Source organism: Polypterus senegalus, chromosome 2 (assembly GCF_016835505.1).
Source record: "Polypterus senegalus isolate Bchr_013 chromosome 2, ASM1683550v1, whole genome shotgun sequence".
Classification (NCBI taxonomy): Eukaryota; Metazoa; Chordata; class Cladistia; order Polypteriformes; family Polypteridae; genus Polypterus; species Polypterus senegalus.
The window spans coordinates 307,552,685-307,564,961 of record NC_053155.1 but is presented as its reverse complement, the minus strand read 5'-3'; the positions used below and the strand labels follow the sequence as shown (position 1 = coordinate 307,564,961).

Genomic DNA, 12,277 nt, shown 5'->3' with positions numbered 1-12,277 from the left:
GCATCCCTACTCTCTAACCAACATATGATGGAAGAAGCATCTCTCTTGATAACCTGTGAGGATGAAGACAACACAATGAAGAGCACAGCTCAGCAGCCATATTGAACAGACATGTGGCTGAAAGCTGAGCACCAACGATGCCTTAACTAGAGACATTTTAAGTAACTGCAAGTCTGTGTGCCACCTGAATTACACATCACCATTTGATCAGGTTGTATGGTTGCCAATATTCAAATGTACTTTGCATTTTGTTATTATTTATGAATATTATCAGTAATACATTATTTTATGTTTAACTTAACTCCTGCTTGTCTTTTAACTACATCTAATTGCCTGAGGTTATAGATATAGAAGGGAAGGTGGGGATAAGTTATATACAGTGGTAAGTCTGTGAGATTAGGTATTCTAAGGCTACATATTAATAATACAATAGGGGACAGTAGAGCAATATATATTACTCTACCAAGATAAAACAGTGGGTAACGGATGTTTTACATTATTTGAAATTGGAAAAAATTTAATTCTCAGTTAAAGGATCTGTGCAGAACTTTTTCAAAACCTTGCAGGATCTCATCAATTATATTTTAGAATAAGCTATTCAAGCACTAAGGAAGCAATTCTCTCCGCATTTCTTTTACTTCTCCATTCATCTTTATCCGCCTATTAAACTGATCAATTTATGTATGTTTACTAGCTTTAAGTTTTACTCCGTTCACCATGCTCTCTTTCTCAGGGGTGGGGGTTGATTAGTTTTCAATCCTATTCTTTGTAAAAATTGATCTATTTGTAAGGAATGATTACAATAAAATCAATAAAATTAAATAAATAAATGAATAAATAAAGGATGGCAATGGACCATTGAAGGACCAAGGGAGAGAGTATTATCAAGATCGTTTCACCCCCGAACAGGCAGAGGGCAGCCCTCTTAGCTTCTAAGAGGGACATGGGTCATCAGCATGGAAGCTCAACCCTGCTGGGGCCCCTGGCCACCACCAGGGGGCACCCAGACGCTTGCAGGGCCCTATTTGACAGCACTTCAGCCACCCCTGGAATGCTGCCGGATAAAGCTTATTGAGCAACTGGACTCCTTCTGGGTGCCCTATCAAAGGAGCCAGTCACCACCACTCAATCTGTCTCCATGTATTTCTCAATACTGCTTAATAAATCTCACTCAAAAGCAATACAAAAACTCCAGAAACAGGATTTTATAAACAGAATACAATTCAAAATTGTTAAACTAGTTAGCCAAGTTAGTTTCTCAGCAGAAACAGCAGGTTGGCCTTTTGGTTTATCTATACTAATAAAAGGCAAAGCACTGACCGACCGACCGACCAACCGACCCTCACTCGCTCACTCTCACTCACTCACTGACCCACTCACTCACTGACCCACTCACTCACTGACCCACTCACTCACTGACCCACTCACTCACTCACTGACTCATCACTAATTCTCCAACTTCCCGTGTAGGTAGAAGGCTGAAATTTGGCAGGCTCATTCCTTACAGCTTCCTTACAAAAGTTGGGCAGGATTCATTTCGAAATTCTACGCGTAAGGGTCATAACTGGAACCTATTTTTCTACATATACTGTAATGGAGTTGAGCTCGAAAGCCGTGGGGGGGGCGGAGTTTCGTGTGACATCATCACGCCTCCCATGTAATCACGTGAACTGACTGTCAACGCAGTACATAGAAAACCAGGAGGAGCTCCAAAAAGCGCTGAAGAAAACATGCATTATATAATTGAGAAGGCAGCAAAACAATAAGAAGCGAGCGAGTGACATATACAACCATATTCATAAGTGCTGCTACTTCGGAAACAAAGCACGGTGTAAACTTAAAGTTTAAATTAAGTTCACAGACAGGCTGCCGCTGGCGTTTGTAATTTAGTGCCTGCCCATATAAGGCTGTCCGTCAGCGTCAATCCAATAGAAACACTGCCGCTAAATATTCACGGGTGAAGGACTGTGCTTATGCAGAGGAAGATGAGATGGTCAGGGTGGTGTTTGGCACAAACTCAGTGAAACTGTGAGAGAAAGTTTTAAGTGCCGGGTCTTAGCTAACATTAAATACAGCCATGGACATCGCACAAGATGGCACCAGCACAGCTGGGAAACTTCGATGCGTGTACACCGAGCGGCTCACGTGAACTGACGCAGTGCACAGACAAAAAGCAACAGTTCCAAAGAGTGCTGAACAAAAACCGAATTGCACAATTGAGAAGGCAGCAAAAAATACAAAGCGTCTGATACATACAAGCATATTCATAAGTGCAGCTACTGCAGAAACAAAGCACACGGTGGAAAAAGTCAATGTCCTGCTAAAGGAAGACAGTGTAAAAAAAAAAACCTGTGCATGCAGTGTGTCAGGTCTCAGATAAAGAGGAAGACGAGCGGTTTATTGATGCAGTAAGAAACGAATCGATGAATGAAACCTGTCATCTTTACAACGATTGACAAACACGGAATGTAACTTGAACACAACACATCCTACAAATACGAACCTGATTGAAAGAAATAATAATAATCAAATCCTTGATGACAGCAACACTCATAACACTCACAAAACAATTACTGTATATTGACAGTCATGTTACATTATTTTTAAAATGTTCCCTTTTCTTTTTCATAACTTTTTAAACACACTACTTCTCCGCTGCGAAGCGCGGGTATTCTGCTAGTCTATATATATAATTAACTAAGGCAGGACACCCATGAAAAGCACGCCGGAAGGGGCGTGGATTCACTAAGCCGCCAACAAGTAAGTCACCTATGGCACATGTAGGAAGGAGCCACGCCCACCAACTCCAAGACCATTGGATACGACGACAACTCGACGCCACGGCCACTAATTCGGACGCAATGACACAGAAAAAGCAGCGTCATTTAAATTCGTCTGTCGTAGAGGCCACATGCACCTCCGAGCCACGTTGACTGTTTATAGAGGCATGGTTCTCGCGGAGGTGAATCGCCATATGCAGCGTGTAAAACGGTTTGTGAGGGGTATCCCATGGGATCCTTAAAACAATCCTTTACAACTGAGGTTAAAATACAATGAAGTAAGCAGTCTTTAAAAAACGACTTTTCAGTTATGACACACGACCGTGTGCACCATAGCAAACTGTTTTACACGCTACATACAGCAATTCGCGCTACTACCGTGGTCGGGTGTCTTGGTGGATTATATATAGAAAAGCAGCCAAAACCGCACAGAGCAATGAAAAGTCTACGTGAGTCAATGGTGCATGTGGACTGTGCAAAGACGACAACGACTCAAGTGACGAGTTGGAGATGGGCATATGAGCAGGCAGGGCGCAATGGCGGTCCGCCAGTTTTCAGTCACGGACGATTGTGTGTTAGTTCCGTGCATTGTTACAATGTTACTTTTCTTGCCAATTTATTACATTATTGATTTTTCAAAAGTTAAATTTTCTCCTTATGCTTAAAAATCATTAAAAAACCAGCCTGATTATGCGGCATATGGTACGCTGCGGGTTGGCTAGTTATTAATAATACACTATTTCTATTTTATTAAACCAAGCCAGTTGCTTAAACATAAAAGTTTGGTCACATTTCCAAAGGACAAGGCAGCTCACTTTTCTGCACAATACGCCCAGAGAGTGAAAACAACCTCTCACAAGGCACTGTTGTGGCAGGTGTTGCCAAGTACTGCACTTGCGAGCAAAGCAAGCTAGCTCTTTGTATACCAGAGCATGTGTGGACCACCACTTTAGGGGGCAAACCTCCATGCTGATGACAGGCTCTGCTTTATAGTGCTCCACACATTTTTGAATAGAGTCCTCCTCCTCATCAGATTCCGACTCTGAAGCCACGAAGAGAGATGCTTTCTTATTTGGGGGTTCTGATGTTGCAGCTCGCACTGGTTGCTGTATCTCTTTCATGAGGATGCCGGCAATCAATTACCACACTTCAGCTCTTTTGTTTTGTTTTTATCGAATTTGCAATTAAAAACATTCTTTGTAGATGCACTGTAATTTAATATCACAACATTCACAGGACAGAATAGGCAACGAGTAGAGGATGAGAAGCCCCCTTCCCAATCTAACTATCTGACACAAAAAACATACCAGTTTTAACGCCCAGTGGCTAAAAGATTTCCCAGTCTTTAAGATCAACTCAATGTTTTGCAGGTACTGATAAGCATCGGGAGAAATGTTGGAAGGCACAATGCCGTACATTACTGGAAATCCGATATTAAAACAGAATAATGTATAAGTATAGGTTTTCAGAAAACAAAGTAAATTAAAAAAAAAAATAAAAACAAATGGCATGTCGTTATCCGTGGCCACTGCTAATGACAAAAAAAAAAAAAATAAAAGTTAATGAGGAGGTTCTTAAAATCAAAGTGAACATTGTGTACTGTATTGCAAAAGTCGAACATCCCTTCACAAAATTCAGCCCACTCATATTTACTACATGAAAAAATTGTATAAACATCAATCCGACAATCATATGTGAAAGGCCTGGCCAAGTAGCCGACAGTGTGAAAAAAGAACTTGCCGCTAAAGTAAGAGACTCCACATTCCCACTGTGTGTATTTAATGAGTGATGGAGACGCACATATTTCAATAACAGCGTGCGAGATTGCTAGAAGATAAAAAACGTGTGTATTACCTGCAGGGCTCGAGCAATGGCCCATTCGGACTCAATGTCCCCCACCTCCCTCGGGACGTGGTTTAAGTTCTGCCGGAGGTGGGAGTTGAAGCTACTTCTGACAGGGGACTCTGCCAGCCATTCCCAACAGACCCTCACAACACGTTTGGGCCTACCAGGTCTGACCGGCATCTTCCCCCACCATCGAAGTCAACTCACCACCAGGTGGTGATCAGTTGACAGCTCCGCCCCTCTCTTCACCCGAGTGTCCAAGACATATGGCCGCAAGTCCGACGACACAACCACAAAGTTGATCATCGAACTGAGGCCTAGTAGTAGTAGTAGTAGCCTTCTCTTTATGAGACTGCATGAAAGTAAATACAGAGGGTGCACTGCAAGGTGCAAGCCACTCATAAGCCTCAAGAATAGAAAGGCGAAATTGGACTTTGCTAAAGAGCATCTAAAAAAGCCAGCACAGTTCTGGAAAAACATTCTTTGGAGAGATGAAACCAAGATCAACCTCTACCATAATGATGGCAAGAAAAAAAGTATGGAGAAGGCGTGGAACAGCTCATTATCCAAATCATACCACATCATCTGTAAAACACGGTAGAGTCAGGCAGTGTGATGGCTGCCAGTGGCACTGGGACACTCGTGTTTATTCATGAGGTGACACAGGACAGAAGCAGCCGGATGAATTCTGAGGTGTTCAGAGACATACTGTCTGCTCAAATCCAGCTAAATGACGTCAAATTGATTGGGCGGCGGGCGTTTCATGATACAGATGGACAATGACAAAAAACATACAGCCAAAGCAACCCAGGAGTTTATTAAAGCAAAGAAGTGGAAAATTCTTGAATGGCCAAGTCAGTCACCTGATCTTCACCCAACTGAGCAGGCATTTCACTTGTTGAAGACTAAACTTCAGACAGAAAGGCCCACAAACAAACAGCAACTGAAAGTAAAGGCCTGGCAGAGCATTAAAAAGGAGGAAGCCCAGCATCTGGTGATGTCCAGGAGTTCAAGACTTTAGGCTGGCATTGCCAGCAAAGGGTTTTCAACCAAGTATTAGAAATGAACATTTTATTTCCAGTTATTTAATTTGTCCAATTACTGTTGAGCCCCTGAAATGAAGGGATTGTGTTAGAACATGCTTTAGTTGCCTCACATTTTTATGCAATCTTTTTGTTCAATCCACTGAATTAAAGCTGAAAGTCTGCACTTCATCTGCATCTGAGCTGTTTCATTTAAAATTCATTGTGGTAATGTACAGAACCAAAATTAGAAAAACGGTGTCTCTGTCCAAATATTTATGGATCCAACTGTATATCTATACATAGCTGATTTCATATCCATATATCTCCTTATATACTGTACAGTCAGCAAGTCAGTGGCTAAAAATGAGTATGAAGGAAAGGTTCTCGCTCTATCTAGTACTTTGTACCTAATAGCTATTGCACATTTTTGGCAATATCTATAGTTTACATTTTTTTTATATTCGTATAGGTCCTGTTTAAATATCTGACTCTAGATAGTTTATTTATATCAGCAAGTCAGTGGGGAAAACGTGTTTGAAAAAAGGTTCTCTGTCTAATATTTCATATGTGCAGTAATAGTGCCTTTTTGTCTAATTGGTTATCTAGTATCTAATATGTATAGTGCCTTTTTGTCTAATTGGTTCTCTAGTATCTAATATGTATAGTGCCATTTTGGGGCGTCTGAATTTTTTATAGTGCCTAGCCTACTATACTTGCGTCAGTAAACCAATGTACAAAAACGGGAGTGAAACCCAGCTTGTCTGCCTGTTTATCAATTGCGGAGCGATTTTCATTTCTACTTATGATACACATGTATTATATAGTGCCTTTCAAATCTGTTTATTAGTGCCAGTTTACCAATGGGCAAAATGCGACTGAAAACAAGCTCATGTGCCTGAATGATGAAGTTTCTTTCTCTTTATCGGTTGTATGCAGTGCCTTTCCTGTTAATTTTATGTAGCATTTTTATTTTGCATGTTGTGCCTTCCATATTGCTGTCTATTGTTGTTCCTGCCTTGAGCCCGATGCTTACTGACATAGACTCCAGCTGCCCCACGACAAAGCCATTCATTAGTTGGTAAGAAGATTACTTTTATAAGCATCCCTCGTATATGTCTCAATATTATACCAAGTCTCTAAATAACCAGTTGAATATATAATGTTAACGACAGAGCTGTCAATGCACATTCAGCCCCCATTTTTCCAATTAAAACGGCACGGAGAATCAGAATCTCAATGTAACTAGCTCTGGACGGGATGCCGGTGGGTTTTATAGACAGGCTCTATAGATACCATCTCTGATATGGTGGACCAGTGCAAAACTAACCAAAACAAACGCTCTGGAAAGAAAGACATGAAGACTTCTAGACGAAAGGGGCTCACACGCATTCTGGACATATTCAAGCCTGTAGATCAAGCCAGCTGTGACTTAAGATGCCCATCTCGACAGACTCGAGTAGACCGTGGTTCTTCCCCCATTGATTATGGCCCCTCAATCCACCTGTAACAGGTTTCTCTGTGACGTTTGGACAGTATATTTCGGATCAGTTGTACGCTCAAGTAAACCGATTATTTTGAAAGCCACTCGAATCAGCCCACTGCTACGTCCATCGGTGTTCATCGCGTAACGTATTGGCTGCCGATTTGAACCACCAACAGGTGCGAGAACTACAACAACACTATAAAATTAAATAAACACGAGGTGCCTACCCTGCGGATCTTCGACTTTCGGTTTGCCGTCTTCTGCCTCTCTCCCTCTCCCGTGGTGCCTTTCCATCACTGGTTCGATCTTATTACCTGACATCCACCACTGACGCTTTGCGCTCCGACTCCTAGAGGGCTCTCATTTATAGGAAAATGCAGACTCGCTGTCACCACCCACTGGCGCTCGCTGTCTACACAAGATGCGCTCCAGTTGCAGAGTGACTGCCTAAAAAAAGCAAGCGGCACGCCCCTCACGTGCTCTGTGGAAAAAAAAAAGTTGCTATCCAACAGTAGAGCGTCCCATTCTCCGATTCCGCTGTTATATAAATGGGGACATGGCGGAGCGCCCAGCCTTACGAAATGGGGCCGGCTAAGAATTGCATCAATACAGAGCGCTTTCTTCGATACCATTGTCACAAGATGTACACATTATGTGACGAACCGGTTTGTTCACATGCCACACAGTGTTGGTCACGCCTGGACAGATCACCGAGTGCTATTTCTGCTTCAATTACCCAAAGGTGCCTGACATTATTTCCAGAAAGGAAAGTCCTTTTTTGAAAATATAAGTAGGAATTTAATGTGAAATATTGAAAAATGCAGGCTCGATGGCAGTTTTACTTCAAGGAAAAGACGCAACGTACTTTCAAAGTTTTAGAACATTCAGCATAGTTTTATGGCAACAAATCTTCAGTTTCTCCAGTCAAGATACCTTTATTAAAACACTTTTTGGAAACAAAATATTTTATTATTGAAGAGGTTACGTGAGCCTCCGCAACGGATTAAGACAGTACAGAAAATGGATGGATGGATGGATGGATATAAAGGGAAGATAAATCATTGGGCTAATTTGATTTGATAAGCACTTCAATAACTTAATCTTTATATATAATATGCTACTGTGGCTGTTTGTTTGTCTGTCCAGGATTTTAAATCACTTGCAGCTTGCAAACTGTTTGACCCTATTGACCTGAAATTTGGTACTCATATACTACATGACGTCTACGCTCCTCTTTTAGGATGATGATTGACCTCCAAGGTTATTCCTCTTTTTTATTTTATTTTATTTAATTGTAGAATCAACTGCTGGCAGCGGCCAGTAGGGCGGCTGTGGTGCATGCGTACGGGCATCATTCTCATTCTCTACCACCTTTGCCATCACTTCCTCTATCTCTTCATATCTTAAATAATTCTTGTGGCAGATTGAAGACTTAAGTACCATCTTAACTGAAAAATTAAAGAAAACATACAAAGTAACTGCAACACAAACACTGACTTAATCAGATGACACCCAGTTATACCTTTCATTTAAATCAAATGAAGTTTCTCAGATGTTGTCTTTAATTAGATGTGTTAGCGAATGAAAGGAGTGGATGAATGAGAACTACTTGTCTTTAAACACTGATAAAACAGAGATGTTAATTGTTGGAGGGAATGACGCTGATCGCAACAATATTCTGTCATCATTTAACTCAGTTGGAATCCCAATTAATTTTACTGATCAGCCCGCAATCTAGGAGTTCTTTGACTCTAGCATGTCGTCATTTAAAGCACATATTACAAAGTTGTCCAAATCATGTTTCTTCTATCTTAAAAATGTTAGGACATTAAGGTGCTTTCTAAATAAACAGGATTCTGAGAAATTAATTCATGCATTTATTTCTAGTAGGATTGACTACTGCAATGCAGTGTTCACTGGATGTTCAAACTGTTCTTTATACAGCCTCCAGTTAATCCAAAATGCGGCTGCAAGAATTATTACAAAAACAAGAAAATATGAACACATAACTCCAGTTCTTAAATCCTTACACTGGCTCCCGGTTAAGGGCAGATTTCAAAATCCTCCTTTTAACATATAAAGCATTAAATGGCCGAAGTCTGGCTTACTTGTCTGAACTTATGACTTACAAACCTGAGCGCACATTAACATCTCAAGATGCCGGTCTGCTTAGGATTCCAAGGATTAATAAAATAACAGTGGGAGGTCGAGCTTTTAGTTACAGGGCCCCTAAACTGTGGACTGGTCTGCCTGCTACTATAAGAGATGCCCCTTCAGTCTCAGCCTTTAAATCTCGGCTGAAGACTCACTACTTCAGTTTAGCACACCCTGACTAGAGCTGCTGATTAACTGTGAAGACTGCATCTCTGTTAGTCATTAGCACTAAAACATAAGTAACATTATAGTTATCATTGGATACTAACCTTCACCTATTCTGTTTCTCTTCTCAATACTCAAATGTGGCACTTGGTGCCATGGCCCACCTGCCAAGTTGTTTTGCCTGCCTATGGTAAAGTCAACCCTGATGGAGGATCGCAGGAATCATGGGAAAGAGAGATCCTTTCATCGGATTGGCTGGCCAAGCACTGTTTCAGCCGTGGCATGGCCAAATGGGGAGGCAGCTTGATGGATGAGGTCTCCAGGACTCTAAAAATATCCAAATCTTATTATGTGATATCATCTACTGTTAAATTCTGCTCCTTACTTCTAATTTTTTTATTTTTATGCTGTATTGAGGATTTTTTCTCTTCTGTGTATTGTATTATATTGACCCCCTTCTTTTGACACCCACTGCACGCCCAACCTACCTAGAAAGGGGTCTCTCTTTGAACTGCCTTTCCCAAGGTTTCTTCCATTTTTCCCTACAAGGTGTTTTTGAGAGTTTTTCCTTGTCTTCTTAGAGAGCCAAGGTTGGGGGGCTGTCAAGAGGCAGGGCCTGTTAAAGCCCATTGCGGCACTTTTCTGTGTGATTTTGGACTATACTAAAATAAACTGTATTGTATTGTATTGTATTGTAATCAGTTTTAACGTGAAAAGATGCCGAAGAAAGAAGAGAAGAAGCGGGCCGCTAAGGTGGAGACAAGAAGAGCTGTTCAGGAAGCAGCAAGCGCATCAACCTCTGAGCAAAAAAATGGTAAACATACAGAGAAAGAGAATGAAGACTAGGAATGATCAAGTCAAGTGTATGACTGGACATTATCATGTAGTGCACCATTACTGGTATAATATAATATAATATAATATAATATATTATATCATATTATATTATATATGTGCTGCCTCACACTAAGGAGATCAGGGTTCATTTCCTATGTAGTCTATGTGTGGAATTTGCATGTTCTCTCCAGGTTCGGGTGCTCCAGTTTCCTCCCATAGTCTAATGACTTGCAGGTTTGGTGAATTGGTGACACTAAATCGTGTGACTGTGTGCGTGGACTGGCGTCCTGTCGAGGGTTTGTTCCTGCCTTGCATCCTATACTAGATGGGATAGGTTCCTGTATCCCCCACCTGCCCCTGGTCTGGATAAACAGGTGGAGTGATGGCTCTGTAGCTAAAGGATCTGGGTTAGTAACTAGAAGGTTGCTGGTTCAAATCCCGGCAGTGACAGAAGACACGCTACTCCGTTAGGCTCTTCAGCGAGGCCCTTAACCTGCAAGAGTACCAGGGGTGCTGAACAAATAGCTGACCCTGTGCTCTGACCCCCCAAAAAAACTCTGGATAGTAAGTTGGGTATGTGAAAACTCATAAATTCCTCATACAAGAAACCATAAATGATGATTAAAAATCATTTACATATACAGTCATATGAAAAAGTAAATAAATCCTATGAAATGTTTTTTGTTTTTCTTTTTTTAAGATATGAGGACATTTCAAGATTTAATCATCATTTAAACAGTCTGTATTTGTAAATAAGGATGAATTAGTCTAAGCCACTCTAAATCATGGTATTCATTAGAAATATAATTTTATTTCATGAATTAGAAATACATAATAAAGAAGAAATGTTGTATCACTTACTGTATATACTCGTGTTTAAGTTCTCCCGTGGATTAGTCAGGGCTTGATTTTACTGTATAATTTCCTGTATTTTATAATGTCGGCCGTACAAGTCGAATGTGTGAAACTCAAGCTATTGGTCCATGAGGCTGTAATATTTTAACACCCACCTGAGAGAGTAACCACGGAGCATACAGCCATTTTTTCTTTATATTGTGCCTACGTGACCACACGGTAATACCTGAACTGTTCCGAAGTGATGTTTGCACTGATTTGTGTTTTTTGTATCTCACACCCTCATACACCTTTATCATAAGAGTATCCCTTATCTACGATGGAGCGTTCGATCAGAAGACAATATGAAGCTGGTTTTAAATTAAAAGTCATTGAAGTGGCAAAAGAAATTGGTAACTGCGCTGCTGCATCAAAATTCGATACATCTGAGAAACTGGCGCGAGATTGGAGGAGGCAAGAAGATGTAAAAAAAAAAATAATTAAGTGTCACATTTTTAAACAGGCATATAAATCGGGGTCTCATTTTATGATCGATTTTTCTGGTTTCAAGACCTGACTTATACGTGAGTAGATACGAAACTTGAAATATTAAAATGTGTGCTTCAATTTACAGTGGGATGCAAAAGTTTGGGCAACCTTGTTAATAGTCATTATTTTCCTGTATAAATCGTTGGTTGTTACGATAAAAATGTCAGTTAAATATATCATATAGGAGACACACACAGTGATATTTGAGAAGTGAAATGAAGTTTATTGGATTTACAGAAAGTGTGCAATAATTGTTCAAACAAAATCAGGCAGGTGCATAAATTTGGGCACCACAAAAAGAAATGAAATCAATATTTAGTAGATCCGCCTTTTGCAGAAATTACAGCCTCTAAACGCTTCCTGTAGGTTCCAATGAGAGTCTGGATTGTGGTTGAAGGTATTTTGGACCATTCCTCTTTACAAAACATCTCTAGTTCATTCAGGTTTGATGGCTTCCGAGCATGGACAGCTCTCTTTAACTCACACCACAGATTTTCAATTATATTCAGGTCTGGGGACTGAGATGGCCATTCCAGAACGTTGTACTTGTTCCTCTGCATGAATGCCTTAGTGGATTTTGAGCAGTGTTTCGGTCGTTGTCTTGT

The 12,277-nt window shown here is 40.7% G+C and overlaps 1 pseudogene; it reads right to left on the bottom strand.

The window, feature by feature from the left end:
- LOC120524051 overlaps window positions 1-7,645 on the bottom strand; it is a 658,450-nt pseudogene extending 650,805 nt beyond the window's left edge.
- Between the last annotated feature and the right edge of the window lie 4,632 nt (window positions 7,646-12,277).